Source organism: Culex pipiens, chromosome 2, assembly GCF_016801865.2.
Source record: "Culex pipiens pallens isolate TS chromosome 2, TS_CPP_V2, whole genome shotgun sequence".
NCBI classification, from domain to species: Eukaryota; Metazoa; Arthropoda; class Insecta; order Diptera; family Culicidae; genus Culex; species Culex pipiens.
The window spans coordinates 105,273,828-105,300,250 of NC_068938.1; the positions used below are offsets into that span (position 1 = coordinate 105,273,828).

The 26,423-nt window shown below is 35.1% G+C and overlaps 1 protein-coding gene and 1 long non-coding RNA gene across 2 annotated transcripts in view; one reads left to right on the forward strand and one right to left on the reverse strand.

The window, feature by feature from the left end:
• Nucleotides 1–1,147: 1,147 nt before the first annotated feature.
• Nucleotides 1,148–26,423, forward strand: part of LOC120427680 (nuclear receptor coactivator 1) — a 340,351-nt gene continuing 315,075 nt past the window's right edge. Inside the window, exons 1-2 of the mRNA XM_052707553.1 lie at nt 1,148–1,710; nt 5,112–5,733. The gene's annotated coding sequence lies outside the window, so the exon portion shown is untranslated. The remainder of the gene's footprint in view (nt 1,711–5,111; nt 5,734–26,423) is intronic.
• On the reverse strand, nt 17,475–18,360 carry LOC120427748 (uncharacterized). The gene is made up of 3 exons (XR_005606959.2): nt 18,305–18,360; nt 18,154–18,246; nt 17,475–17,792 (listed from the first exon to the last, which is right to left on the reverse strand). It is a non-coding gene; the product is annotated as an uncharacterized LOC120427748 (long non-coding RNA).

Genomic DNA, 26,423 nt, shown 5'->3' on the forward strand with positions numbered 1-26,423 from the left:
ATTGATGCGAAAAAAGATGTCATGCATGTCGAGCGTTTGTCGTCCGTTTGTCGTACTTTTTACGGTAAAATCAAAAGCGTGCGACAACTCGTACGACGTGCGACATTTTTCAAACAGGGATACTGTATAATACTGTTGAATAAGATTTTTCAATAATCGTAGCGTTTTCTATAAGGTTGGCTCCTGTGTATTTGGCTAACTCAAAACCCAAAAAAATTAATTATGATTGGCAAAATTAAGAGGAAGTATGATTTTTCTAAAAACCAGTGAAGTTTTGGTGTCTCCAGAGGAAAAAAAATTAAACGAGCGACTTTTGGCTTGGTCAAAAATTAGGGTGGTTCTCGATTAGGGTGTTTTTGAAAATCTTACTTTTCAGAAATATTTTGGAGTATCTTTTTTTTAGAAAGTTGTTACCCATTTCAAACCAAGCAACATTGTTCAAGACAATAGTATCCTCAAAATTCAGTTTATTGAACGTAGAAATTCAGCGTTAAGTTTCAGAGAAAAGTGGTGTTGTGACTAGAGGTTAATCACTTATCTACCCAAATATCAGCGTGAATATCATACGAGCATAATATTCGCGCAGTATTCCTAGGTTGCATACCGTATCGACTCCAATATTGGCTTCATATTGGTGCAATATCAGAAGTGAATTGCCATTTGTGTTGTGATCACTTTTAGAGCTTTAAAAACTAACATTTTCGTTTCTGAAAAAAATGGTCGCAAGGGTCAAAAGATACAGCCAAATTCTTATCTTATCATGTCTTGCCGGCTTAAGTAACAAATAATTTATATTTTTAGAAGCAAAATATGAAAAGATTTATGACCAGGAATTTTCATTTCACTTGAATAAATACATTTTGCGCAATTTCAAAATCCAACTGGACTTCTTCATTCAATCGTAAACCCCTCGCACCCAGCTCGTACGTCAAACTTCATTCACAAACGTCAAACTCTCATTCAGTCGAGAGAGAGTAGCTCAACGTCGGCCATATTTGTTTGCGGCTCTCTCACCCATTCACGACCGCCGGACAAACTGAGCCCACACTGAATGGCCCAATTCGCCCAGTCTGTCTACGAGAGAATGATACAATACATTCATAGAGCAGTCTAAAAAAAAGAAGTCTCCAAGTCGTCGCCGTCACCGCGGTTGTCTACTACTAATATTACACCAAAAGTGAAGAATTAAGCGAAAAAGTGTGTTTGTATAGAACAGCTTACTAAACTACTACATTGCTCGAAGTAGCGAGACTACTACCTACTCAGTGCTGTACTACTACTTTGGAAGGAAAACGCTGAAAAACGCAATTTTCTACGTTCGTGCTCAAAATCGCTACGGAATAGTTACGGAAATTTTGTGGAAATCTGCAGGTTTTTTCTTCGCGAATCGAAAGCAGACCGGATCGGAGTTCAGGCCGGGAATGTTAGCCAACCTGGAGTTACGTGGTCTTTCGGACGTCTAGCCGCTGAATTGTGTGCGATTTGGTCGAAAGTTTCGTCGTTTCGGGATTTGGTCACGGTCGCCGTCGTCGTTTCTCGAACCTGCGGTCGATAAGTGTCTTTTCGGGGCCCGTTCCACGAATGATAAGTGTAGTGCGTTTGTTTTGAGACCAGTTGGACATCGATGGGAAATTTGTGCTGTTTTTTTTTCGAAAGGAAAAGAAGCAATTTTGCTGAAGAGAATAAACTTTTAAAAAGGCGAAATTCTTGGTAAGGGCAAAACAATTAGTAAAATGAGAAAACAAAAAAAAATCTCGGTCGAAACTAATTTTCAAATGGTTGTTTTGGGTTTTGTTTTTGTGGTGGGGTTGGAAATTTCTTCAGTTTGGCCGGTGCAGGCCAAGTGCCGAAGGAAATTTTTCCGACCGCCGATTGATTTTTCCTGTATTTTTTTTTCTGCTCTGTTGGCGCGTGTGTGAAAATATTTTGTGTTCCACGAGAGGTGCCCCTGAGTTATGTGGTGGGGCGAATTTTTGTGTGTGCGTGTTCGTCTACGTTGATTTCGTGCGTGTGTGTAATGGCAGGGGTTTTGTTTTTGGTTGGCACGGGAAAGGGTTGCCAGACTAGAGAGACTTTTCTTGCTGATGTGGATCTAGTTGGAATATTTTCACTCATAATTTATAAAAAAAATATACACTTGAATGAAAACATCTTTAATTTTTTCATGTGTACATTTTTCTGAGGATCGATAAATCATTTTTTAAAGATCTTGCAACCCTGTCATTAAAATTATTCACTTTGGAAGGATTTAAAAATTAAAAAAAACTTCTTAAACTCACCCCCAAATTTTGAAAAAAAAAGTCTTTCAATGTTTCAACAAATCTTTTCTTGAATAATGTAAAACCTCTTATTAAGGTTACATTCTGCGTTGAATTACTATTGCATGAATTTGCTAAAACTCGCATTATTTTTGAATCTGAAAGTTTTGACGAAAAAATTCCACAAAACATAGTTTCGCTTTCCCGAATGTTTAAACTATTTTGGAAGATTGTGAGAATGCAAAAACTCATAAATATTTTGTTTTTAAATCTTAACTAGGACGTTGCAAATATTCTTCAAAGTTCATCTGACCAGAGACGAGGGAGGGACAGTAAAAAAGATATATTATTCAAATCACTAGCCATTTTTCAACATTAAAAAAATCAAAAGCACCAGACAAAAAAACAAAAACAAAAACAAAATTGAGATAAACTTTTAACGTATAAATCCACTAAAATTCAAAACATTTTTAAACAAGCTCAACCTTATTATTATATCTAGGGCGTCCATTTTTCCCGAGTTTGGAATTTCCCGGGAAACGGGAAAAATATTTTTCAAATCCCGGGAATTCCCGGGATCCCGGGATTTTTTTTAAACCGTCATAAATTATATGTTTTCATTAAATTTGTTATGTTTTTCAAGCTTACAATCATAGAATTAGCTAAATACTATTAATTGGTGATAATCTTTACTTCAATTTGAACAAAAAACAGCAGTTTCTAGTTAGTTTAAAATTTTGTTTTTTTGTTTTTTGTTCTTTGCTATGCTTTAGATTTTTTATGAATCGTAATTTTTAATCCAACGTGATTCAAATTATATCATAAATAAAATCATAAAATTCTTATTAATATATTTCTTTATTTTTTTATATGAAGTGACTACAAAAGCAAAAAAAATCATTGAAACTGTAAAAAAAAACAAGAAACGAAAACAAATAAAATGTAATCATACATTGAAATTTTTTTAAAAGTTTAAAATTTCATGTCTTATATAACACATATTTTACAAACTATTTCTAAGTCACAACCTCCAACTGGGAGAAATCGGGACTGCAGTTTGAATAGGTACAGGATATTTTAGAGCAATTAATTTGAAAATTGGTGTACTAATTGTTTTGTTAGTTAAAAAATATCAGAAAATTATGCTGTCTTAATTCGTTACTTTTTTCCTAATTTGCTCCAAATGTCGATGTTTGATGAAAAATAATTAAATTTGATTTTTTTCAAGTTTAAAATAAATAAAAAAATAAAACGTAAATATTCAAAAAATAAATAAAATTTTATGAAAAATATTTTAAGTGCTAGGCATTTTGCGGATCCGTAAACTAAAATTTTAATAATTTTCCCTTGTAAGCCAAATAAATGTTGATATACGCCGAATACAAATTTGCTAATGCTTTAAAACCAAATCTGAGTTTCCAGACCAAACAATGTTTTTTTTTCCAATTTCGAGAATTCCGAAATATAAAAATCCCGGGATTTGGGAATTCCCGGTTTAGCGAAAATCCCGGAATTTTTGTCCCGGGAATTCCCGGGATGGACACACTAATTATATCGCAATAACATCAATTTTCATAAACACTTCAAGCGGAGAAGAATATTTTCTCCCCCATATTTTTCGAGCCGTTTTTACATTTGGGAATGTGGTCAAGATAGGTGCCATCAAATTGTGAGATTTGGTGCCGACTAAAATTAAGACTAGCGGTGAAGTTAGAACTGATTACTCCGAATTAGAGGCAAATTTACATATTTTGAAGTGCTTCTGAACTATTCAATTTATGCTTTCTTTTGAAATTAAATTGCGAACCGATTTAAGCTGATAATATGATGAAGTTCGTTTTCGGCAAAATGTTAGAAAATTATCTTTTTGGGTTCACAAGTTGTCAGATCTTCAAGAAATCTTCCAAAAATATGTGCATTTCCCCTACCTTGTGCTAAGATTTTTTTATTTCAAAAGTACAGCTGAGCAGTTCTCTAGAATTCCGCAAAAAAAATGTAATTTTATAATTGGATGAAACTGTGTCCATCATCTTGCATCATTGGTTTCTCTCTATGAAAAATTGTAAAAAAAAATTGTATTCGGAAAATCTTTTTCTTGAGAAGGGGTTTTGTGAACTTTTTTTTTCAATTAAAATTAAATTTAAAATAGTGCAAACGTCCTTCGTTTTTTCATTCCTAATGTTTAAGTGATCAAAAAGAGCCAACTGTCGAGAAATGGGGTAAATCGAACGTTTTGTTTTTTTTTTTATTTTGATAAAAATGTTTTCGTATCAAAACATTTTTGAAGATAAAAATTTCAGAAAATTGTCTTTTTCTTATTTTTTAAATAGCGTTTTTTGTAGTGATAAATAGATTTTTTTATAAGCTAAGACAATCCACTACAATTTTCTTTGAGATTTTTCAATCAATGATATCTTGGAAGCTATTTATCCGATTTATTATGTGGAATATTTAAACTAGTGTAAATTTTCGCACCCTATAAAAAACTACATTTTATGATTTTTTAGTTACGACTCACCTTTCCAAATTACCAAACAAATCGATTTTTTCATCATAAAGGTAGTCGACTGACAATTTTTTGATCAACATCCCACCACACAGACAGAGAATTTGATTCTGAGTCGATAGGTATACATGAAGGTCTAATTGTGAAGTTAATTTTTCGAGTGATTTTATAGCCTTTTCTCAGTAAGGTGAGGAAGGCAAAAATCTACAAATAAATCAATTGATTTGAAACTTTTTCAACATATTTCCTCTGAAATCTTCTAAAATTACATCACTGGCAGCACTGCTTCGAGTTCTGTATTTTGATTATAGTTTTTTTTTTCTCTTCATTCATTCTCTTCCAAATAGTTTGGTCGCCGTCGTCATCGCCGTTCTGGTCGGTCCTGAAAACTGAAAACGAAACAATATTTTGCGAGAATCCGACACCGCCGCCGCTGTTGTGTGTTTTCTAAATAAAATACTCTACTAAAAAGAAAGCCGTGTGGCGAAAAACGAAAAACATTGGAAGAAAAGTGAACAGAAAGTGTCTAAAAACGTGTGTGCGTGTTTGTGTGTGGATATTTTCAACCTTGACGAAAACAACTTCTCCGACTTGGGTTTGATTGAGTGAAACAAAAAAAAAATAAGGTGAGAAATAGTTTGAAGAATACAACGTTGAGGAAAATCAAAGAATAAATAATAAAAATAAAAGAAGTCTTGTTCAAGTGCAGTGCTGGAAGTTTCGTTGCGTGACGAATGTGTTTATCTATGAAGTGAAGATAACTCCAATTGGAAGAGCAGTTGTTCAATCATTCAAGTGACTTGGTGATAGTGGTCTGAAGATCTCTGCGATTGTTTAATTCTCTTTGAATGAATAGTGCACCAAATCAAAAGATTCGATCAGAGTTCTTTGACGAATAACCTTCCCACGGCGCGCAGTACGGATTTCATCAACTTTTCCTGTGGACTAGCATGCAAATAAACCGCAAAGGTAGGTTTTTTGATAGCCAATGTTATTGTGCCTACATTTGCGCACACATCCGCACGAAAATCAACCCCAAAACACACCAACACTAAGGAGGCCTCTTTCGCGGCCAGGAATCGAATCGAAAATGTTCCGATTCGAATCCCACTTTGGCCTGTCGAATCTTATTATACTTCCATCACGACGATCACGGTAGAATGGAGAATGATGATTATAAAGAAGAGAAAAGATAGACCAAGAAGTAGAGAGGAATGGATAGAGTGAGAGAGAATATAAAATTGGTCAATGTTATGTTATTTTCATTTCCATCAGACGACGAACGCTGACTGACACGAATACCATTGACTGACAGAAAGACTAATACCAATACAAGTAGGTGATACCGCGGATATCAACGAAAAGCAACAACAATAACAACAACAACAACCATAAAGTACTGCTTGCGAAAGGCCGCACGCGGTTTGCGAGTGTAATGGTATTTCTTGCCCTGATCATCACTTGGGGGGATGATTTTCGTGGCCGTGCTGGCAGCACTGGACTTTGAACTAAAGTGGAATTTTGCTTTTTTCGCTTTTTCATGAAAGAGCCTTCTTTACATTGATGTAATTTTAATAAATTGCAGCGTACTCGAAAAATCAGATTTTTTAACAATTCGGTAACAACTTTTCAAAAGGTCGAAATCAAACAAACTGGATTTTCGTCAGAATCATGTAAAGCGAACAAAACTGATTCTAAAACACCCTCCAGCATCTCAAAATTCCGAAATTACGTAGTTTTACAAGCAAAAAACAAAAGGGCTAATCAACAACATCAATCAAAACAAACCAAATTGAGTTTCCGCCCTTGTGTTTTCACCCAATCACGAGGGGCGAATGTAGTGTTTTCTGCAAGTTCCGACGTATATTTAGAAACACTAAATTTTCGTTATAATTTAGTGAATTTTAACCTGACAATCCTCAAAATGGATCATCTGGGACTGTATGATCCTAAATGCATAACATTTTAATTTCAATTATTGTAGTATCGGATCTGGTCTGGTTTCACAATCTAGACATGAAGGTCCATAATTTACCGGTTCTTGGGACATCCGGGGATTCTGGGTCGAGCAGTTGCAGGACAAAAAGTTAGTGTAGGGAGGTTTAGGAGGAATACCGTACAAAATCATCGCCTCCGTAACCATTAAAGCTATGCAAAGATTGAAAAGGCAGGAATCATAGCCGTGATCCTTGCTCAACGATTCTTGGGCTGAATCGGACTCCTTCTGAAGGCTTTCTAGACCCATTATTTATAACTGAGGTTGCAAATATCACAAAATAGTTTTTTAACCACTTTTTTTCCTTAAAAACCCGAAAAATAAAAAAAAACACAAAAGGGCGAATCGGTTGTTTACTTCTGCTTTTTAGCGCAACCTGACGGGCGATACCGTTGTTTTGGTTGGGTGGGTGGCGAATACGGTGGGGCGAAAATGTAGGCACGCTCTTCAAAAAGGCTTAATTTCTCAATTTTTAATAGCAAAAACATCATTTTGCTATTTTAACTATAGAATGAAACTATTATCATTTAAATTGTTTTAAAATGCGAAGAGGCACATTTTGGGACAACAGAAAAATTACTGCATACTTTCTTTTGCATAATATATTTACAAAGTCACACAAAAAAAAACAAGTCACACTTCAAACCCTAAAATTTTCAGATCAAAAATTTGTTTTCTTATTGTTCCTTGTCTTTCATTCATATGTTGAGACTTGGCTTGTTTTTTGTAAATATTTACATTTTTTCATTGTATTTAAAAAAGTGTATTACTTGCGGATGGTGGTTTACACAAAAAAAAACAATTTTGATAAATATAATTTTTGAATTTGGTCCGGAAAAACAGAATTATTTCTATTTCCTCTGTCAAAATTTGTTAGGTGTAAATCAATTATTTCATGATAAACATTTATTTTTGCTTCTGGAAAATAACTTTTTGTAGCTTTGGTGCTGAGATGAAGCAATTTTTGTGGCTTGTTTGCCAAATGCCAAATGCCTTGTGAATGCTAAGGTGACATTTTTTTTAATTTTAGAAATCTTAAGAGATACCCTTCGGCTCCATTCTTTAGGAAAAAATAAGTAACTGTGCAAATTTTGAGCCAAATTGGGTAAGGCTTAAGAGTTGCTGTTGTTCGTTGATGTTTGTATGGGAAAAATCGAAAAAAAAATGGAGAAAAGCAAAAAATTTCATAATAAATATGTTGGAACTCAAATAAAAAAGTGTTCTATCCAGATTTCAACACGATTTGACTTGAAGCTTGTAGGGGAATCTGGGACTACCATCTGAGACTGAGAACGCTTTGGTTAACGCAGTATAATATACAAAAAAATCTCTAAAAGAAAAAGTGTCTATTTACTTTTTCTTTTAGTGAATTTTTTGGTTGTAAGTTTTTGCTCGGGGACCCCATAGATCAAATTTTCCGGTGATAATTTTATCATATTCGTGTTTCTGAGACAATTTCACAACATTCACAACAGAAACATGCATAAAAATGTTTGTTTTCATCCATTTGAACCCTTTAAAAAAATAAAGTTAATAAAATAAGAAGTTGCCTTTTTCTGGTGACATCTAGAATCCTTGGAAACGAACCTGATTTACAATAAATGTGGTTTGAAGGTTTTTTTTTTAACTTTATTTTTTTCAAATGGATGAAAACAAACATTTTTATGCATGTTTCTATTGTGAAATTGTCTCAGAAATACGAATATGATAAAATTATCACCGGTAAATTTGATCTAAGGGGTCCATAAAATTGCGTTTTTCGTCGATTTTTGCAAAAGCCACATTTTTCCAAAAATCATATCTCCGGAACGGCTGAACCAATTTTGGAGCGCCACAATTCAAAAGACAGGTTATTAGTTGGGCTTTTATGGAAAAATATGTTGAGGTAAAAAAAACTAGCTGAATATTTGAAAAGGTCATATGAAAATTTCATTTGCTGATTTCAAGGTCTCGGGACCAAAGAACCCATGTCTGAAAATATTTTTTCCTGATTCCTTGTAATATTTTACTCGAATATCCATTAACACATTTCGGAGATATGATTTTTTAAACATAAAAACTGGGTTTATCGACACGCCGCGCGCGGAAACGGCAAAATGACGAAAACGGGTAAAAATCAACTTTTTTCACTAAAACTGCGATAACTTGAAACAACTAATAACCATTCTTTTGAATTGTGGCGCTCCAAAATTGGTTCAGCCGTTCCGGTTATATGATTTTTTGAAATATGTGGTTTTTGCGTAAATCGACGAAAAATTCAACTTTATGGGCCACCCTATTTCGGATAGGACTACCCTAATCGCCAAACAAAAAATACGGGTCTAATTATTTGGGCCAAAGAACTCCCACTCCAAATTTGAGCCAAATCGGAGCACTTTTGATTTGGAGACTTCCTGTTTGACGTGGAATGGCTGTATGTACAAACCACTCCTGGAAATTTCAGGCAGATTGGTGAGGTCCAAACGACGTCCCATACAAAGGGGTATGCCCTGTTCATGGACTAGCTCTTTGAATTTAATATGCACAAAAACAAAACATAAGGTTTTTAAGCTACAAGCCTTGTTCAATCATGAACAGCATCTTTTAAAGAATTGAAGCTCATTTTTTTAAAGTCATGTAACTTTCTTTTAAGATATAATGGAAGAAAGATGAGATATCATGTGCTTAACGATTTTCTCTAACACGTGCCACTTCATTAACATGTTTTCAAAAGAAATCTATTTTTTTTTTCAAAGGGAAAAAAAGTCATTGGATTTCCTATGTTTATAGGACATTTTAAAATAAATTCCCAGAATTTTTTCTTTCTTTCTGAATTAGTGTTAGTTTTTCTTATTTCTTTAAGAAGAAAGAAAACATATCTTTTGTAAATTTTAAATTTTCATTCCTAGAACAAACGTGATGTTTATTTTTTTTCAAATAGTTTTTTTCTTGACTTTTATCCGTCGTTTAAAAAGAGCAAATTTTTTTTTTGTTTTCTTTTTGGCATGTATAAGTTAATAATTCTACACGCAAAATGAGAATGTAAAAGAAACCTGTTTTTGTATATTTTTGTATCATAATATAATAGTAATAGTAAAAAATTATAATATAAAGAATGATTTAGGAAGATTTTAGGCAAAATACCTAAACTTCACCACCACTGTTCCAACAACTACAACCGGTGTTACTGAGAACTGAGTGGCAGAGCCACACCACCACAACCAACACACATCTCAAAATCGCTGCCCCTCCTCTGTGAGATAGATTACGCGGGTCGTCTAGACATCGCGCAAAACACTCAAAACTCTCGACGCTCGCGACCGTGAGAGTGTTTGTGGTGGTAGTGATTAAATTTCACTCTCCACCATTGACTCTTGCTGCTGGTGGGAAGTGATGTGGTGAGCAGGAGAGGGAGGGACCTTAAACTGAACTATCACGACCAGGTATCACTTTACCTGCAGATTAGTTTAGCTTGATGGCGTAATTGATGTTGCTAATGAAATTGAATTAATTTCAGTTTAAATGAGTAAAAACGCAACTTTTTAAAATTTCCTTCAAAATTACTAGTAAAAACAACTAAACGATTTCCTCACCCCATTAACCACTCGTAAATTTAAGGAGACATATTTGTTTCCACTTTAAAACGAGTTACGTAATTTATTTAACAACACACCAACACCGTCGCAGCCACGCTCTGAAATGTTTGTACACAACAACTAAAAGTGAGTGCCCGCGAAGCTGCAACTAAGAAAAAAGAGAACTGGGGAGCTTCACCAACACTACGCCAATTGAGTGACTTTTTAATGTTGAGGTAGTTTGTTTTGAAATCGTCATCGTGACTTAAAAGTGCGATATCGTCGACGATTTCGAGCTAAACTGACACTGTTGAGGCTGGTGTAAACGCGGTGGATCAGCCGGAACTCTCGCCAAGTTGTCAATCTGAAGAAAACAAAGTTGAGCCGGAGAAATGTAACATCATCGTTTACATTCAGACATGATGCCCACACGTTTTACAACAATTCACCTGACCAAATAGGGCTGATTGAAGCGGTTGAAATTTTGTTGCTGAGAGTGGCGCAATGCAACTCGAATGAGGTCAATGTCTAATGCGATCTAAAAGGAAATTGGCTCAGCTGGTAACTGAATCGACCAAATCTTGAAACTTTTCAAAAACGTACATTGCATATTGTCAAAATAAAACACTCACGGAAAAAACACTGCTGAAATTGTCACACATTATGCAAAGTCTTGAAAAGCAAAAAAAAAGTGCGAGCAAGCATAGCTTTATGCTGTAAATACACAAAATATGATTAATGGCACCAAACAGGACGAAGTGATAAATATGCAAGATTACAGTGCAGTAATTTTGCATTATGATATCAAGAACTACATATTTCAGTTGTAAATAAACATGCTTTTCTGGATTCTGCAGCTGTTCATTGAGGCCACCGATAAATGTGAATTACGTTACAGAAATCAACATTCTACAATTGCAATTGAGGTTATATCCTTGTTAAATAAGATTAAATAAATGAACTGGTAACTATTTCACGTGTTACAAAACCGCTTGTAGAATTTCCACGATAAAATTTATTCACCACATTATTGCTGCCAACCAACTGCTCCACAGCTGTATCAATGGCTGGGAGTGTTTTGTGTTTATTTCACCATCGAGATCATCGTTTACGTAGCTGAACCAACAGGACCTACTTTTGCTAACTGTTATGAAAATTGGAAATAAAAATTAGGAAAAACCTACACAGATATTCTAAAATTGAAAATTAAAACAGAAAAAAAATAAACCATGCAAATCACTCCGGGCAAAATTGCCACCAAATTAGTCCCGGTAACGAATGGAGCACATCGCCGTCCAGGTAATTAAGTCCAATTTGATAAGAAAATTGATTAAAGACACCAGCCACCACTCGAGGGCACCAATTTGAACCACATTTCGGTGTTTTGTAAACAATCAAGTCAAAAAGACGTGCCGAAAATTAATTTCCCAAAACTGACGTAATGGGTCGTTAATTGAAAGCCAAACAGCAAAAAAAAAAAAACGCAGACAATTTTTCATAAATTAAGGCAGCCACAAGTCGGTCGGACGCCGCCGGTGACAGTGCCACACGTGCTGATTGAAACCAGCTGCTGGACAGATTTGAAGGCCGAAAGGTGCATCGTCACCCGAGGCGACCCAGACCAGTTCCTTCCGGGAAGCAGTGGTCGTCAACCGATGGAAATGTATTTTGACTCTGATTTCTATCTAGAATGTCCAGTCGAATTTTTTTATCTTTCCAGATTACTTTTTCATAAACCGGTGATAAATACAAAGTCCTTACTCGGTTGCAAATTTAATTTTGCAACTATAAACGAATGATAAAATGTGATAAAACTCTTTTCATGTATGGCTCAGGTACCAGATTTTGCAATATTTTAAATTCTAGCCCGAAAAATCTCGAAAACCAAAACTACGTATTTTGAATATTCAACATTTAATGATTGAATATCTTTGAACCCATTGATGATAAAAAGTCATGCACCATAGTTTGGACGAAGACACCACATTGATCAGAAAAACTAACTTATTCCACCTATGTGGTTGGAGCCTTCCTCACTTATTACCAACAATGGCTGATATGACGGAATTGTACAAAAATTTCATCTATTTTTTAGATCCGGAATAAAAAGTACATAAATGTCACTTATGTGGCCATATCTCGAGACAGGGTTACCAGGTCATCAATGTTTTGGACTCGTTGGAAAGGTCTTTTGATAACCTAACCAACGATGGGTTGGATGGTGGATCCGGACATAGTTTACATACATTTAAGTAAGATCCGGCTTCAAAAAAGTACATCAATATTATTTAAGTGGACATATCTCGAGACAGGGTTGCCAGATCTTCAATGTTTTAGTCTCATTGGAAAGGACTTAACCTTACCAACGATGGGTCGGATGGAGGATCCGGACATAGTTTACATACATTTAAGTGAGGTCCGGCATCAAAAAAGTACATCAATATCACTTAAGTGGGCTTATCTCGAGACAGGGTTGCCAGATCTTCAATGTTTTAGTCTCGTTGGAAAAGTCTTTTGATAACCTAACCAATGATGGGTCGGGTGATGGACCCGGATATAGTTTACATACATTTAAGGGAGATCCGGATATATGTGAAAACACATTTTTATACATAACTTTTGAACTATTTATCGAAACTTCAATCTGTATAAAACTCGATCTATGGGACCCTAAACCAAGTCGAATGCAACAGGTTTGGGTCAAATCGGTTCAGCCAGTGCCGAGAAACATGAGATAGTTTGTTGGTCACATACATACATACACACATACATACACACACACGTACACACAGAAATTTGTTCAGTTTTCGATTCTGAGTCGATATGTATACATGAAGGTGGGTCTACGACGTGTTTATGCAAAGTTCATTTTTAGAGCAGGATTATAGCCTTACCTCAGTGAGGAAGGCAAAAAATCCAGAACTAGATTTACATATTCATTTTGCATGACCATTAGGGTGGGTACGTTTTTCAAAAAGTTCTCCGATCAAGTTTTAGTATGGTTCCCCTTGTAGGACAAGTCCATAGGGACTTTCATGCCAAATATCAGCTCATTTGGTTGTAAACTGGCTGCGCGTATCAGGGTTAAAGTTTACATGTGAATTACTATAGGAAATTGGAACTTTTTCTTCAAACGCTCCTACAGGTCTGGGAAAATCACGCCCCAAGTTCTGGTATGGTTAGGCCTAAGGGAAATGGTCTGGAGAACACTTTTCCCGAAGAAAGCACACGGATTCGTTGTACCTAGAGCTGGCGCATCGGCAAACATTCCGATGTCTCCTGAATCAACGGTTTTCCCTGAAAAAGCATCCAATTTTCCTTAGCATGCTATGAAAGCTTGATGCACACCGCGACGCCATATGTCAGACCGCTACAACGTGGGTGAAAATCGGCTGAAATATTCAATTGCAAACCTTTTTTTAACTAGAAAATGATCATTTCGAGCATTCCTGATATTATTTGGTCGAATTCAGAATCTATGCATGCTAAATTTGTGTTTTGTTGATAATATTTCAACCACGTGGTAGCGGTCTGACATATGGCGTCGCGGTGTGCATCAAGCTTTCATAGCATGCTAAGGAAAATTGGATGCTTTTTCAGGGAAAACCGTTGATTCAGGAGACATCGGATTGTTTGCCGATGCGCCAGCTCTAAGTACAACGAATCCGTGTGCTTTCTTCGGGAAAAGTGTTCTCCAGACCATTTCCCTTAGGCCTAACCATACCAGAACTTGGCGCGTGATTTTCCCAGACCTGTAGGAGCGTTTGAAGAAAAAGTTCCAATTTCCTATAGTAATTCACATGTAAACTTTAACCCTGATGCGCGCAGCCAGTTTACAACCAAATGAGCTGATATTTGGCATGAAAGTCCCTATGGACTTGTCTTACAAGGGAAACCATACTAAAACTTGATCGGAGAACTTTTTGAAAAACGTACCCACCCTAATGACCATCCTAGCAAATTTGTGTGGAGACTTGTATGGAAAACCTAATGATGCAAAGCTTCTTTTGACATTGGGAATGTATTATCCATATTTCATCTAACTAAAAAAAAAATACAAATTTAAAATTCTGAAAAAATGTGAAATTTCCGAGAATTGCTCAACTGGTGCAATTTTATTTTAAAATCATTGGTAGACACTAAAAATCAATTTACGAATTTCCGTCTTGTTTTAGAACCTCAGTTTTAAAAATCTCTCACTCAAAAAATGATTGCAAAGTTACATCTACCACCCAACGAAATTTCTAAACAAATTAAACAAAAACAAACATTTAAAAATTTCAGTAAAAATAGAAACTCAACAAAAAAATAATTTGAAAAAAATGTACTTGAGAAAGAAAAAAACTTTAATAATCAAAAAATTAAAAATGGTTTAGAAGCTCAAAACATAAAAATTTTTAAGATTAATTTTAAACATTAAGTTTATAATCTTAAATTTTAATACGAAATGGATTGCGTCCACAAAATAAAAATAAAAGAAAAAGAAGACAACAATTCCCTTGGTTGCTGTGCACCCTTGAAGGTTATCACATCATTAAAAAAATTGTTTCACATAAAAAAGAAGAAAGAGTTATTAGCCATAATTTAGAAAAAAAAAACAATTCATATATAAACCTTTTTCTAAACTTGGATAGCAAAATTAACACAAAATGCTTATTCCATTATTGCAATTATGCTACTGTAATTTAATTGTAAAATTTTACGTTTTTTTCGATCTGTGATCCAAAAATTTAAAAGCTAAAACATTTTTGAATAAAAAATGAAAATACATAGTTTCAAACTTCTAAATGTTTACAGTCGATTGCAAGCATTTTTTTTCAATAAATATTTTGAGTTTTAAAAATAATCATTTTGTTGGTACTATATTGGTAAAAATTGAGAAAGACGGATGTCACCCCCTGAAATCTTGAAAAAAAAAAATTATTGACGTAATTTATTGGTTTTCTTAACACGATTAAAAAAGTAGAATTTTTGAAGATTTAAAAATTGTATGGTTGAGCACTACTTTTTGACATAAAATGTGCTATCATTCCCAGATGTTATATATTTCCATCATTTTTACTGTGTAATAGGATGCTACAAAACGGGTAAATTTTGCGGGCATTTCAGGGCATATTGCGTCCAGAATAAGAGCTTTATTTGTTGAGACAGGACTTCCCGAGCAGGGGTAAATAACACGGGAATACCAAATTTTGGTATTACAAATAACAGCGACCAAAATGTGCCCTTGGTTGCCCAGTAATAGATGGTAAAATACCATGAAATCATACCAAAGCCTAGTATGTGGAAGGGCACAACAATACCAAACCATGTTATTCCAAGGGTAAAATAATACCTCAAAATAAAACCATGGCAATACCAAGTTGAAGTCTTCTGAATTTTTGAACATTGCTTGAAAACCAAAACTTGGTATTGCCATGGTTTAATTTTTAGGTATTCCCGCGCCCTTGGAAAATCATATTTTGGTATTCCTGTGGTCTTCCACATACATGATTTTGGTATGATTTGATGGTATTTTACCATCTATTACTGGGCAACCAAGATCACATTTTGGTCGCTGATATTTGCACAAGTAATACCAAAATTTGGCATTTTCATACCATTTTTAGTGCAGCAGTAGCAGTTAGTGAAAAAACGGAAATGATCCATACCCGAGCATGGGTAAATAACAAGGGAAATGCGTAATAATACCTTTCTCTGGTATCAATACCAAATTTTGGTATTCCTGGACCCTTTAAAATATGTCTTAAGGATTATGCAAGAGCAAAATGTGGTATCATACCAATTTAAGGTATTGTTTTGATATTGCAAAATTGTAGAATTTGTCAATGATCGAACACCACATTTTGGTATCATTTTGGTATTAAAGTGTTTTATAAAATTCCTCTGAAACTATGGGAAAATTTTGACCAATTTTGACAAAATAATTAATTTTGCGCTAAAATGATGTCTCAAAGCGAATGCTTTCATTCAAAACCGGAAATTTCAAACTTGATTTTAAGCATTTTTGATATACCCCCTACAGAAATGACTTGAAATTGTGGAAAATTTTCTAAGTCAGGATGGCACATTTTGGTATTATTTGAATATTGAAAGGTTTCATCAATTTTCTCTGAAACTATGGGAAATTTGTTAAAAAAATTTACGAGTTAATTAATTTTGCGCTAAAATGACTTGAAACCCAAAAATGTTAAAGATGATTTTAAAAATTAGTGTAATATACCCACTAATATTTTTTTCAAAAACGTTGAAATATCTCTAAGTCGGGATAACCAAATACTTTGAAAAACGAGTCAATCGACAGATTAATGAATTTTGGTGAATTTCAATTCAGTTTCATTCTAATAATACTTATTTTTCAATCTTGTTATTTTTCAGAAGCTTCAAGAACTTCAAGCACAGGCCGTTCATCAATGACAAATGCATTCGGTGTGGTGAAGAATATCACTAATAACAACATGGAATCATCAGGTGAGTAGATTTGGCTGTTGCATATGAATAATTTCCGTTTTTTCACTAACTGCAACTGCTGCACTAAAAATGGTATGAAAATACCAAATTTTGGTATTACTTGTTCAAATACCAGCGACCATAATGTGCTCTTGGTTGCCCAGTAATAGATGGTAAAATACCATCAAATCATACCAAAATCATGTATGTGAAAGACCACAGAAATACCAAAATATGATTTTCCAAGGGTAAAATAATACCTAAAAATAAAACCATGGCAATACCAAGTTTTGGTATTCAAGCAATGTTCAAAAATCCAGAAGACCTCAACTTGGTATTGAAATGGTTTTATTTTGAGGTATTATTTTACCCTTGGAATAACATGGTTTGGTATTGTTGTGCCCTTACACATACAAGATTTTGGTACACAGAAAAAAAAACGTGGTAATATTACATCTGGGAAGGGGTACATTTTTTATGTCACAAAAAAGGTTTAATTTTACCTCGTAAAAGGTCTAAAATTACCTCATATATGATGAAAAATTACCACATATAAGGTGAAAATTTACCCTAGAAAATGCTGAAATTTACACAGGAATGGCGAAAATTATATCTAAAAATGTTCAATTTTGGTCATTTTTAGTAGAGTTGGGAGAGGAGATACAAAGCTGTCATTCAAGTGAAAGAACGTAAACAAAACATGCTTTAAGGTTATAATTTTTATTTTTTTTGCCTTTCAGGGAACTTTTTTGGGCATCCGTTTTATTTTGGACGCTCAAACGGTGGGGAAGGAGGCCAGGCAGGTGCCAGCCCGCCAGTCTAGTACGCGTCCTCTGGAACAAGTTGCTAGATTTGTTTGGAATTTTCGGCCGGCGGTTCGTCGAACTGGTTTGCGATTAATGTGGCCGCTGCTCGCGGTGGTCATCCGGATGTTGGCGTACGGCGTCTAGCCAAAGCCGGCCGTTTCGAACAAATCCAAGACCTTGTCACACCAGTTGTGATCAATTTTGACCAATCTGCTTGAGACCCTGAAAACAAGAGACGTAAATGCAAAACACATTAAACAAAATATAGTTCAACACTTGTTGCATTTTCTAAATCAAATCTATCAAACTACTTTCAATTCACATATTCCACACAAACTGACGAATTATATCGCTAACTAAAATGAGGTTATGTTCTTTTCGATGATGACCCGGCATCTTTTGGACATCGTGACGTGTCGGAGACGAACAAACAGCATTGAATCGGACGGTGGCATCCGGAAATTTGCACAAAAACAAGACCGCAGAGCCATCCGAGGACTGAAGCAACACAACCCCCCATTTAGCACAGCAGAAATCAGATTCCGGAATAATTCCGGAGACGGAAAATTGACGGAACACTTACCCTTAGAAAAAACACCCACACATTTGTTGTCCCGCCGAACCAAGTAGCCACCGGGACGCCGCACGTCGGATAAAGAAAAATGTCTGGAAAAAGCTCAAAAAACCGCAATCATTAAATTGAATCAATTAAAAAAAAAACTTTACATCCTCACCTGCAGATTGTTGGCACTGAAATGGCTGGAATTTTGCTAACTCACTGACGTCTGACAGTTTCAAGCAGTTGACAGTTGTCAAAGTCAAAGCCCTGTTTCGAAAGTATGGGTCGAAACGCTGTTGTATGCAATATTGCATCGAAATCGTCGAAAGATTACACCTTCCATCGAAATATTACACATTTTAAGAGTAAAATGTGTTTGGCCAAAATTTTCAGTGGCAATTCATCTAAAACAGATGTAATATTAAAGCTTCCTTTTTTAAGCATTCCATTTTAAAGCTTCCATTTTTACACAATTTTTTGCTGTGTATGATTCCATGGTATTTTACCATCTATTACTGGGCAACCAAGGGCACATTTTGGTCCCTGTTATTTGCCCAAGTAATACCAAAATTTGGTATTCCCGTGTTATTTACCCCTGCTCGGGTATGCAACAGCCAAATCTACTCACCTGATGATTCCATGTTGTTCTTAGTGATATTCTTCACCACACCGAATACATTTGTCATTGATGAACGGCCTGTGCATGAAGTTCTTGAAGATTCTGAAAAATAACAAGATTGAAAAATAAGTGTTATTAAAATAAAACTGCATTGAAATTAACTAAAATTCAATAATCTTTCGATTGACTCCTTTTTCAAAGTATTTGGTTTTTTTTTCCAAGTCATTTTAGCGCAAAATTTATTATCTTGTCAAAATTGGTCAAAAATCCCATAGTTTCAGAGAAAATTGATAAAACACTTTAATACCAATATAATACCAAAATGTGCCATCCTGACTTGGAAAATTTTCCACAATTTCAAGTCATTTCTTTAGGGGGTATATATCAAAAATGTTTAAAATCAAGTTTGAAATTTCCGGTTTTCAATGAAAGCATTCGCTTTGAGACATCGTTTTAGTGCAAAATTAATTATTTTGTCAAAATTGGTCAAAATTTTCCCATAGTTTCAGAGGAATTTGATAAAACACTTTAATACCAAAATAATACCAAAATGTGCCATCCTGACTTAGAAAATTTTCAGCAATTTCAAGTCATTTCTTTAGGGGGTATATCAAAAATGTTTAAAATCAAGTTTGAAATTTCCGGTTTTCAATTAAAGCATTCGCTTTGAGACATTATTTTAGCGCAAAATTGATTATTTTGTCAAAATTGGTCAAAATTTTCCTATAGCTTCAGAGGAATTTGATAAAACACTGTAAACCCAAAAGAATACCAAAATGTGGTGTTCGACCATTGACAAATTCTGCAATTTTGCAATATCAAAACAATACCTTTAATTGGTATGATAGCACATTTTGCTCTTGCATAATTCTTAAGACAAATTTTAAAGGGTCCAGAAATACCAAAATTTGGTATTGATACCAGAGAAAGGTATTATTACGCATTTCCCTTGTTATTTACCCATGCTCGGGTTGGCGCTTTGACTTTGAAGTTTAAATGGGATTAACCCGTAAATTGGTGCGCTTTGGTTTTTGCCAGTTTTGAGCCCCTTAACGATTTTTGCATTTTTCAAAACCTCATGAACTCATAGCCCATGTTCCAGGGAACAACTTTTACGAAGAGTGCGAAAAGATTCGTCAGCTATCGGAAGGTATCATTTACAACAACCCACTACTTCTGTTCAGGTTGAACACCACTGTCCACGTCCGGCCCCAAAACTTTGCGATTTCCTCTCCCCTCGGGGCAGGTGGCGGCGAGGATTCGTTTATTAGTTTCGTTCGCTAATTAGATCACCACACCATGGTCACCGCGCCGCCATCATCGTCGTGCTAAAAAAGCAACAGCTGAGAACCAAGTCCAAGCTCATCTCGCCCTAGGGGCGCGGGAGACAATCGTGCATTTTAGAGCCCCATTGGACACGAAAATTATAATTTATTACCTGTGCAAACCTGAACTTATTTGAGAAGATCGAAAGACCACGCAGCAAAAAAAAAGTCACTTCTGACGAAGACATAAAAAGTTTGTTTTGGTTGGTGGAAGAGGGGCGAGTGAGGGGTTGCCAGAACAAATTAGAATATATTTCTAAACTGCCTATTTACGCGCGCGAACCACGGCAAAGTAATGAAAAGTCTACAGAGTTTCAGTTTCGGTAGCAAAACCTCGTTGAACTGCGAGAAGTGAGAAAAAAAAGTCGAAACGTAGGCGAGCGAAAATCACCACAATGAAAATAATAACTCAAATTATATTCCGTTCTACCCCACTTCTCCCACTGGGGGTTGCTTGACTGACCAACAGACGAAGGCGAAGACTGACGCCCCCAACAAGAATCACACTGCGTTTTGACGATACTTTTTTTGTGCGCTCTTCTTGCGAATTTGCTCTAAAGTAACTCTAAGAAAATGAGTGGGGGAACTTTGCTAAGAAGAGAAGAGCTGGCACTGAAGAAGAATTATCTGAAAATGTGTTGTTAATTGCTTTGAAGTTTGTGTATAAAATGTGTATAAAATAATTGATATCTTTTCATTACAATTTACCTATTTACCAATGCGATGAAATTTAACATTGTTTTTGAATGTCGAAAAATCATTTTATATCTATTATTTTAAGTTGTTGTTGTTCATGTTCCCTTGAAACATTCCCCAAAAAAATCTGTGACAAAAAATATTTATTGCTAAAAATTTTGATTTTCATTGAAATAAATTAATAAAATGGAAAATCTGCTCTTTAATCTGCAAACTGATTTGAAAAGCAAACTAAAATTTGCAATTGGGTTCTAAAGCCCTATGTCAATTTTGTTATGTACAACGGTAAAAAACACGATTAAAAACCATTTCTATTCTTTTTTTTTTCATTTTAATGCAAATAAAAATTGACAAGACAACATTTTTTCGATGGATCAACTATGGTCCCCTTGGAACGAGCTGTCAAGTTGGAATTTTTCTGTCAAGAATTAAGGACCGCGAGGTTAATTTTTCAAAATTGATTTAAAAATCCATTTTAAACTCTTTGTGGTCGTACAAAGGGTTATTGTTCTCAGAAAAATGAGCTTTATCGCTGTAAACAATAATATCAGCAATCTAAGATTTATTTTAGAACCCAATTGAAAAGAAGTCTTTTTTAATGATAAAATTAGAGCGGAATTCCCATATTTTTTTCCAGTTTCTCAGAAAATTTACAATTTTAACTTTCATGCATTTGCTTTAATTTATAATAGCACTGTTACAGCATAATGCATCAATTTTATTTAATTTGATTTAATATTCTGTTTTAAATAAACTATTGAATTTTTCTGGAAAATTTCATCTCATGTTTTATATTGGATAATCTAAACGTCTTAAACATTCAAAACTAGGAACAACTTTGAAGAGCAATATTTTGGAATGAAAACATAATATTTTTTGTGATGAGCTTTATAAAGAATAATTTTTGCATATAATTTCAAACAAGGTGATATCATTGAAAAAGTATTGCAATGTAAGATTTTCTTGGTCAATTCACTATTTGTTATGTTACTCTCAATCACAAAATTGTAAACTGGTCAAATAAGCATGTTTAAAGTAATCGTTGCGTAGCTTGGATTCCTGTTATTCACTGACAAATATTTTAATCCTAAATAGTATTTCTCATAAAAAAAATCCTTCGATAATTTTAAAACGATTTGAAGTATTGTTCATAAATTTAGAAAATATATTTATTTTCTTGAAATTGTTTAGTTTTTTTACTAGCCATTACTAGTTCCTAACAATCAATTTGACAATTTCAGTTGCTGTCTTATAAAATGTTGTTTGCTAAACAATCGTCAGAATCAGGATCAGAATAATGTTGAATAAACTTCAAAATACCCGGGATAAAATAAAATGTTATCTCATAATATTCCTTTGAGGACCACCAATCAGTGAGGTACTCCTGGATATTAGCTCCTGAAAAGTGCTAAGAAGTGCAAAAAATGCCTCACGGCAAGAAAAAGAGGCGGTCCTCACCAGCAGGATCGGCAGATTTGAAGAAGCTAAAGAATGCCGAAGCGCTACCTGCAAAACCAGGCAGTTTGAGCAAGGACGCTCAAAATTCGTCTGGAAACCAGTTTGCTAGCCTCCCTGTGGACGTGAGCGAGAAGGAAGAATTTGAACGACGGGAAAAGTTGCCACCCATTTTTGTGAAAACATCGTCATCGGATTCGGTGCGAAAGTGGCTGACCGGGTTTATCAAATCTGGTGCTTTACGAGCTTCCATTCGCTTGTGTGCTGATGGACTCAAAATTCTGCTACCTACCAGAAAGGATTACAACTACGTTCGGGATTTACTGAACAACACAAAGATTTAATACTACAGCCATGACGATCCAGGTAAACGCCCCATGAAACAGGTCCTCCGAGGCCTGTACGACATGGATGTGAGTGTGCTGAAAGAAGAGCTCAAAACTCTTAATTTGAACGTGATCGAAGTCTTCAAGATGACGAGACACAACAAGGACATCAAGTATCGTGATCAACTGTACCTGGTTCATCTCGAGAAAGGATCGACAATGCCGTCTGAGCTGAAAGCAGTTCGGGCAATTCGGGCAAACATCATCGTGTCTTGGGAACGTTATCGTCCAGTGCACCGTGACGTGACACAGTGTTCGAACTGTTTGCAGTTTGGACATGGTGGAAGGAACTGTTTCATCAAGAGTCGTTGTGCAACCTGCGGAGGTGAGCACAAAACTCAAGCTTGCAACACAATCAACGAGAACATCGAAGCCAAATGCTTCAATTGCGGCGGCGACCATTCGACCAAGAATCGAAGCTGCCCAAAACGTGCTGATTTTGTGAAAATTCGGCAGCAAGCGACGACGAGGCACCAACCAAATGGCCGCAAAACACCACCAGCATTCACGGATTTCGTGGATTTTCCTGCTTTGGCGTCACCAGGAGCAGGATCTGCTCGAGTAGTTCCAAGTCAGCAGCCATTGCCGTTGAATCAGCGGCAAAAAGTTGCAGAGAATACAACACCTCCAGGCTTCAGTCAGCAACCGAGGGAAAACCAACCAGCATCAACGGATGAAGGCAGCAGTGACCTGTTTTCACCACAAGAACTTCTGAACATTTTCATCGTGATGACAACAACACTGCGTGGTTGCAAAACTCGTGCAGAACAAGTGAGAACGCTTGGAGGATTTATCTTAAAATACAGTTCGTAGTTTACTCGTTCAAATCATTTTGAATATTTCAATGAATTTACTTGTTTTAGTTTTAAGTTAGGATTAGTTGTTAAAGTGATTTTTTATTTTTTACCCAAATGTGTTCGATTCAATGCAAAAATGTAAAACAATTTTAAATAAATACATGAATGTGAACAGTAATAATAAAACGAAAAATACAACAAAGATGAAGAGCATGTAGCCATACCACTTAGAATGTAAATGAAATGTAATTATTATAAGAAAGTTCAATAAAGACATATTTAATTTAAAAAAAAGTTATCGAGCAATTCCATGCCAAATGGGGAATCGGTTGTACCCGACCCTCTTCGATTTCAATGAAACTTTGTAGACATGTTATCCTACGCTTATATAAGCCGTTTTTGTGTATATGTAGCCAGTACCACTCGATAATAACATTTGAGAAGGGCGTAAGTGTTTTAAATATTTTTGTAATTCGGAATTTAAAAATTTCTGTATCTCGAAGCCGTTGCATCGTATCAAAAAGTGGTCAGAGACAAACTTGTAGGAAATTTGACGGGCTTTCCGAAAAAAATACACTGAAAAAAAAAAAACAATCTACTTTTACGAGATTTTTCGATTTTTAAGTTTAAAAGTCAAATTTGAGGGGGAGCCCACGATTTTCTTTCCTTCAAAATTTTTGTGAAGATAGCCAAACTTATAAAAATTGGACGAGCTTTTCGGTAAAAATATTTACGAGACTGAAAAATCAAGTTTGTCATATAGAAACTGCCAAAAACCATCAAAAAACCAATTTTTTCAACATTTTTATTTTTAAAACCGCTGTAACTTCACAAGGATTGGACTTAGGACAGTAGTCAATATGGAGACTTTTATGTAAAATTGTCTGGAGAATCGATTCCCACTATCGGTTTGTGAAAATTTTGACGTTTAGAGCACTTTTCAAAAAAACCGTTTCAGTAAATGATTTTTGTATTTTTTTAGGTGAGTTGCTCCATCCTGCATTTTTCTTGAGTCTTTTTGTTACATTTTAGGCTATCTTCACAAAAATTTTGAACGAAAAAAAATCGTGGGCTCCCCCTCAAATTTGACTTTTAAACTTAAAAATCGAAAAATCTCGTAAAAGTAGAGTGTTTTTTTCTTTCAGTGTATTTTTTTCGGAAAGCCCGTCAAATTTCCTACAAGTTTGTCTCTGACCACTTTTTGATACGATGCAACGGCTTCGAGATACAGAAATTTTTAAATTCCGAATTACAAAAATATTTAAAACACTTACGCCCTTCTCAAATGTCATTATCGAGTGGTACTGGCTACATATACACAAAATGGCTTATATAAGCGTAGGATAACATGTCTACAAAGTTTCATTGAAATCGGAGAGGGTCGAGAAAAAAGTACCTGAAAAATTCCTGTTTTGGGCTGGAATTGCTCTATCTCATAACCGTTTCAGGCTGCAAATTATTGAAAAACACCTCTTTTTTCGCATGTTCAAAAATGGAAGGGGTCGTACCGCCCCTCCGTCACGAGATTCGTGATCAGGCACAAAAGTTACCCCTTAGGACAAAGTTTCACGCAAATCGAAGAGGGGTTGGGGCAACTGCTGTATGAGTTGGCGGAGAATTACCCTTTTGAAATATTTTTTTTTTCTCTCGTAAAGCTCAATAGTGCTTTGAAAAAACTCTTCGTTGAATATTGTTACTTCACATGAAAAAAATCATGGTACTGTCCAGACTCGATTACCCAAATGTTGTCGGATAATCGAATCAAGAACAAAAAAACGCATTTTTTTATTTTCTTTGAGATCTGTGATCCCATGTTAGTAAAATTTGAGTAATTGATTGCCGAAACAATCAAAAAATGATTATTTTTTTTAATATTCAATCATCGCAATGTTGGCCGTCATCTTGGATTTAAAAATCCTAAATTACACTGTATATCAGGGCAATGTTTAGTGTTTTCATAATTCTCTAATATGAAAAAGGTAAATTTTAAAGCTTCTGGAGATAAAAAAACACTCTAAAATAACAGTTAACTGACTTGACACTTTTCAATTTTTTACTTACTTAGTTACTTTGAACACTCTTTCATCAAGGTCAGTATGGTTCTATACCAGTTAGTTTGCTTGAATTCATATTTTTCATCTTGCAAAAAAAAAAAAATCTTCAACCTGTCAATGTCACCCCAGCTGTCACAAACAAAATCTCACTGCTTTTTATTTTTTTCTCAATATATTTTAGATTCGCTTTTTCAAGAAAATTATTCGAAAAATCTCCTTTCAACAAATGCGCTTCTCACAGCTATCAAACGAAAATGTTATTTATTTGTACATTGATCTGACCGAAATGTTACACGGCTCCATCGAAGAAAACGCAGAAGAGCCAAGAGGGGAGAGGTTGAAGCCAGATGGTTGGAATTCATTTGGGTGATCACTTTTTTCCTTCCACCGAAAGCTCTCGCTAATGGTTGGCGAGCATAAATTTGAGATTTTTTTTTGCTTCTCTATCGCTATTTTCAAGACTAGGCTTCGCGCAAACCGGCCAGCTAATGGGCTATTTCGCGGTGGGATGTCCCATCTTGGTGGTAGCACTTTTGGGGGATTTTTAATATGGGACTTATGGTAATATCTGGTGCTATTTGGTGTGGTTAAACATGCCGAAATTAAACGTTGATTAAGCAATGAAAACCACGGTCGATGATGGTGATTTGAATTTATGTGGGTTAAAGCATTAAATCGTATTTTTATTTTGTTTGTCTAATATTGTCAAATAAAATAAATGCTTTCAACAAGTTTGAACTCAAGCTGAGTTCCAAAGTGCAAGGAACAGCAAATCTATTCTTGGGAATCGCATCCAATCCCGAATGAATTTATAATTAATTAATTAAGGAAACCGTACAATAAAACCATAAACAAATCCAGAATGCAATAAATCAGCACCTTTTGAGATATTTTTTTTTGCATTTTGCCGAGTTCAGTTGAATCTGTTATTCTTCTTGTCCACTTCAAACGTTTATAATTTT